We start from the raw sequence: 6,198 nt of genomic DNA on the forward strand, positions 1-6,198 counted from the left end.
TACACCAGCCAAGCATGTAAAGTCATGGATGCAGCACAGGTGACAGTCTATAGTCAGAGGTAGGAGAAAGAAAGAGAGACTTCCACTGTTCTCATCCAATATTCTACTGGGAAAGGAAGAGTAGAGATCCACTCCACCTCAGCCTGAGACAAACGCACTCTCACACACACACCCTCACTCACTGAGAGAGAGGAGCCAGTGTGAGCCCAGTCAGCCAGGCAGGCAGAGGGGGGAGGAAAATAGATGAGTGAAGGAACTAAATAAATGAGTCTCCTTCAGCTGTCTGTGCACGTCTAGGGTACAAGAAGCAACAGCCAGATGCTTGTTGTTGTTGTAGGTAGTGTGGCTCAGTGGGGGGGACACTGTATCTACACCTCTAATTCCTGTCCTGACTCACCTCCTCTTGTGGAGCATGATTCATTCCAAATTGATAATCCATGACTTCTAATATTAAGATATAACATTGTGTTAATGCCGGCCTGCAAGGGTCAGACTAATGGTGTGACTATTTATCAACATACTCCTCTCTGGTCAGGTTATCGCTCCTCTGTGTATCACTGAGTTTGCTCTGTGGAGAAATTCTATCTAATCAAGAATTAAAGAGTAAATCCTTTCTTAGAGACCGTAATGCTGGGGATAAGGCAGGCTTTGCAGTAAGCCTATGTTCCCTCCCTACCCAAAGCTACGTACGGTCAGTCTTGATAGATGACTGCCAGCAATGCTGTCACTCATATTGAGACATACACTAAGACGTAGATTTTCACATCCACGGTTAATTTACAAAAACATAGCCTATTTGGAGAAAACCCTTCCTCTCTCCTGTGTAGTAGAATCTTGGTGTGTGTGCTCCCTTAGATGGATACACAATGTCGGTGTGTGTGTGTGAGTTGATCTGTAGTGTTTTAAGTGCCTATATGTGTGTCAGTGTGCAGGTATGTTGCTGTGGTTGTGTCAGTGTTGGTGTCTCTGAATATATCTTCTCTGTTAGGCTTATGGCAGAATCATGTGGAGATCTCAGAGTGGAGGCAAAGTTTGGAAGGAATCAGGATACCTGTGAACCTCCATCATCAATATTCCCCTCAGATGTGTGCTGTGTGAAATCAGGAGACACTTCTCAGCTGAGAGCCATTTCTCTGTCAGTAGATTAAGCCCCCATGTTGGCCTCTGCCAGTTATTTACAGAGCTGATGTAACGAGTGCGCTGAGAGTCAGGAAGCAAGTTCAGGGACTGAGTGTTTTAATAAATAAAATAAACAATGAACACGAAACACAAACAATGCTCCGACATGAAAACAGCATCAATAACACCTGAGGAAAGAACCAGGGGGAGTGACAGATATAGGGAAGATAATCAAGGAGGTGAACGAGCCCAGGTGAGTGTCATGAGGCGCAGGTGCGCGAGACGATGGTGACAGGTGTGCGGGATAATCAGCAGCCTGATGACCTAGAGGCCGGAGAGGGAGTATACGTGACAGCTGAAATGGAAGGCCACAGTGTGTTTACCAAAACAATTGAGCCTTTTCAGATACAGTGCATTCGGAAAAGTATTCAGACTCCTTTACTTTTTCCACATTTTGTTACGTTACAGCCTTATTCTAAAATTATTATAAAATTATTTTTTTTCATCAACAATATAGACACGCTACTCCATAACGACAAAGCAAAAACAGTTTTTTAGACGTTTTTGCAAAAACAAAATGTCTATCACATCTGCATAAGTATTCAGACCCTTTACTCAGTACTTTGTTGAAGCACCTTTGGCAGTGATTACAGCCTTGAGTCTTCTTGGGTATGACGCTACAAACTTGGCACACCTGTATTTGGGTAGTTTCTCCCATTCTTGTCTGCAGATCCTCTCAAGCTCTGGCAGGGTAGATGGGGAGCAATGCTGCACAGCTATTTTCAGGTCTCTCCAGAGATGTTAGATCCGGTTCAAGTCCAGGCTCTGGCTGGGCCACTCAAGTACATTCAGAGACTTGTCCCAAAGCCACACCTTTATTGTCTTGGCTGTGTGCTTAAGGTCGTTGTCCTGTTGGAAGGTGAACCTTCACCCAGTTTGAGGTCCTGAGTGCACTGGAGCAGGTTTTCATCAAGGATCTCTCTGTACTTTGCTCCGTTCATCTTTCCCTCAATCCTGACTAGTCTCCCAGTCCCTGTCACTAAAAAACATCCCCACAGCATGATGCTGCCACCACCATGATTCACCATAGGGATGGTGCAAGGTTTCCTCCAGATGTGATGCTTGGCATTCAGAACAAAAAGTTCAATCTTGGTTTCATCAGACCAGAGAATCTTGTTTCTCATGGTCTGAGAGTCTTTAGGTGCCTTTTGGCAGACTCCAAGTGGGATGTCATGTGCCTTTTACTGAGGAGTGGCTTCCGTCTGGCCGCTCTACCATAAAGGCCTGATTGATGGAGTGCTGCAAAGATGGTTGTTCTTCTGGAAGGTTCTCCCATCTCCACAGAGGAACTCTGGAGCTCTGTCAGAATGACCATCAGGTTCTTGGTCACCTCCCTGACCAAGGCCCTTCCTCCTCGATTGCTCAGTTTGGCCGGGTGGCCAGCTATAGGAAGAGTCTTGGTGGTTTCAAACTTCTTCAATTTAAGAAAGATAGAGGCCACTGTGTTCTTGGGGACCTTCAGTGCTGCAGAAATGTTTTGGTACCCTTCCCCAGATCTGTGCCTCGACACAATCTTGTCTCGGTGCTCTACGGGCAATTCCTTCGACCTCATGGCTTGGTTTTTGCTCTGACATGCACTGTCAACTGACCTTATATAGACAGGTGTGTGCCTTTCCAAATCATGTCCAATCAATTTAATTTACAACAGGTGGACTCCAATCAAGTTGCAGAAACATTTCAAGGATGATCAATGGAAACAGGATGCACTTGAGGGGGGGGTTTGAATACTTATGTAAATAAGGTATCTGTTTTTTATTTTTAATACATTTGCAAAAAGGTCAAAAAACTGTTTTCGCTTTGTCATTATGGGGTATTGTGTGTAGATTGATGAAAAATATATTTGATCAATTTTAGAATAAGGCTGTAATGTGGAAAAAGTCAAGGGGTCTGAATACTTTCCGAATGCACTGTATAAATAAAGTGGTGATGAATACACAATGCATATAAAATGTGTATCATTTTCACAAATAATACTGTAGTAAACCCCAATAAATCACTTCATATAAAAATCATAATATGCCATTCAGATTTGCACATCGAATTACTCTTTTCCACCCTGTCCCTTTTCTCCCTGTCAGTCCCTGTGAATTTGTATTCTGGTGAGCTGTTTGAGCATTTGAGTGATAAGGCTATAGAGAGCCGAGTGGGAAAAGGGTTCAATAGTCCCACGGTGCAAGTCTCCTGAGAAGCTCCCAACTTGTCTTATGGCACACAATGGCCACTTTAAATTCCCAGAGGGAAGCCAATCGGGAGTGACAGGAATAGAGAACGCTGCAATTAAAAAAGGAGAGCGAGAGAGAGAGAGAGAGAGAGAGAGAGCAAGAGAGAGAGAGAGAGAGAGAGAGAGCGCAAGGGCCAGGCAGTCAAAAGAAACAACAGGAGTGAGAAGATGGACATAATGCATAAAAAGTTAATTCTGCTCCCAGGCTTTAATTCTGGGCATCTAACATCTTACACATCCCAGAAAGGATGAGACAGAAAATGGCCATTAAGTCTCATGTATTAAAAGTGCAATGCTAATCAGCAGTAATCCAACAGTGTTTGACCAAATACAATGGGACTAACACACCTGAATCAAAACAGAGATTATTAATTGCATGTAGGCTACAGGGGAAAGTATTGAGGGTGGTATTAAGTGTGGGTGACAGTGAATCCCCAGCTGGTTTCACTGATGTGAGACATCCTCTCTGGTCTGTCTCTAATAATGTCCTTTAGGGATAGTTTTTGAGCTTTTGTCACGTGCCATGATTACCACCTTAATGCTGCCACTAGCTGTGAGATGAGCGGCTGGTGGCTTGAAGGGAAACAGCCTTTTAACGCTGGAATATCAAGTAATTGAAAGTTTTGACCGGATGCATGTGCCTCTGCAGTTTTTGCGAAGAAAGGTCTTCAAATCCAGATTCTCCTTATACAGCAAAGGGGTCATTTCAGCAAAGGGCTTAGCTTCCTTCAGATGTGGAAATGCAAGCAGTTCTGAATGTTGCTTATTTGCACATTATTTGCACATCCATTCAGTGCATGGAAAATATGAATGTTCCAGACTTTGGCCAATGAAACTTGCATAGCATACAGATCAAATGTATTTATTTGTGGCTCCATCAGACACAGTTGAGACATGTTGCAAATGGAAGAAGATGTACCGTGAAGGTGATAATGTAGTCAATGCTATGCTACACTAGCATACTATAGCCCAACACCATGGCAAGCCATAATATCCACAATCTGGGGGGATGGAAAGCCCAAGCACATTTTCATTCTTCCTCACAGCATCTTATTAGACCATGGGAGGCTGATATTATCACACGGGACAAGACTCGTAATCATCTGCACAATATACGTGGCATGAAAGCCAAAACAACATAGCACAGGTACTCACACGACCAACGGACATTGGAACAATAATCGACAGGACAATGGTGAACAAAGGGCACACGTATACAATTACTAATCAATGGGAATAGGGACTAGGTGTGCGTAATGACAGTTCCGGAGGGATCCGTGACAGATGCAAATCCAACAGAGAGCATTCTTTCTCATTACACTCATAGACTTGATTTTCACTGAAGGTACTGGAGTGAGATTTTGAGACGAATCATCAGTGTCTTATAACAGTGTCTGATGCTTTACCAGTAAACACGCCCGTCTGATTCGCTAGCAAGCTTGGCTCTTGATGCTAATTGGATGGTCTGTCTATTTTTATAAAGGTTAGCTGAGCGCAAGGCCTGGCTTTTAAATAATTACATTTGACACAGATATGGCCGAAGTCTGTTGAACCGAAACTCTCATTTACAGGGTTAGCGTTAGCCTTAGTTAAACCATCAATTTAATGTTTCTCTACTCTCCAAATCTTACAGTACAGTCAACATCTGCACCACACACTGTCTGGGTACATATTCATTAAAGAAATACAACCAGAGACATGTTGACATCTGTCTTCCTAATGGCCTTCATTGAATGTAAATTCACTGACTTTCTGAACCACAAGCCATATCCCTACCATACTAATGCTGCAATCTATCTCCAGTATCAGTCAGCACCATATGTATATCGTTTCCTTATGTACACTAATACAGATGTTAATGTAAATGTTTGACTGACTGACTGATAAGGTAACCTATTTGTAAGTATTTATTATCAATGCCCTGGATCTAGTGGGAGTAAAAGAGGTGAAGCTTTACACAACAGTGGCAATGAGCTGCAATAGCAATGAGACCATGCTGCGTGCCCAGAGACATCCTGTATGACGCACATGAGCATGAAAACTTTAGCTGCCTCATGAATAATGAATGCACATCATAATACAAATATAGGAACAGCAAGGTGGGGAATGCAGGCAGGAATTGAGTGATCCAGGGCTGGACTGACGGACAGTGAATGGAGACTGTGAGTTAAGAAGGTTGGAGCTAATACATAGACATGCTGTGGGTGTCAGTCTGCCAAATGCCCTTGGGCAAACCCAGAAATGTTGCCCCCCTGACAGTTCCCGAGGCCTTATATTCTAAACCACCAGTAGAGGTGGGGAAAATAGCTCCACGTTAGCGAGTGAGTAAGCTAGCCCTCGACACCGTGTGTCTCCATCAGGGCAGGTACTGTACCTGGAAACTTCCAACCGCCAGCCAACCCTCTGTGATGGAATATGAATGGGATCAGGGCCTGATTGATGCCATGGTGTTAACTTATTTACTACACTGGCTTCAAACTAGCTTTTTTGCATTTGATATTCCACTTTTTGATATCATTACTGTACGTATAATCTCTCATGGGCAGACTACGTAAACATATCGAGCATCTGACCCTATTACACAAAACTTTAGTTCTGGGTTAACCGAGATTACTGTATCTACTGTAACATTTGTTGAGCTGTTGTGTTCCAGTCGCTCAAGTGAAGACAAACAAAACATGTCCACCAGATGGAGAACAGACAGAAAACCTGGTGGTTGCAAGTGGCAACATCTCCCTGTGCTGGCCCTAATGAGCAAAGAACCATTAGGCTTCAATGGGGTTTTGATGTCTGACACA

Source organism: Salvelinus alpinus, chromosome 18 (assembly GCF_045679555.1).
Source record: "Salvelinus alpinus chromosome 18, SLU_Salpinus.1, whole genome shotgun sequence".
Lineage (NCBI taxonomy): Eukaryota > Metazoa > Chordata > Actinopteri > Salmoniformes > Salmonidae > Salvelinus > Salvelinus alpinus.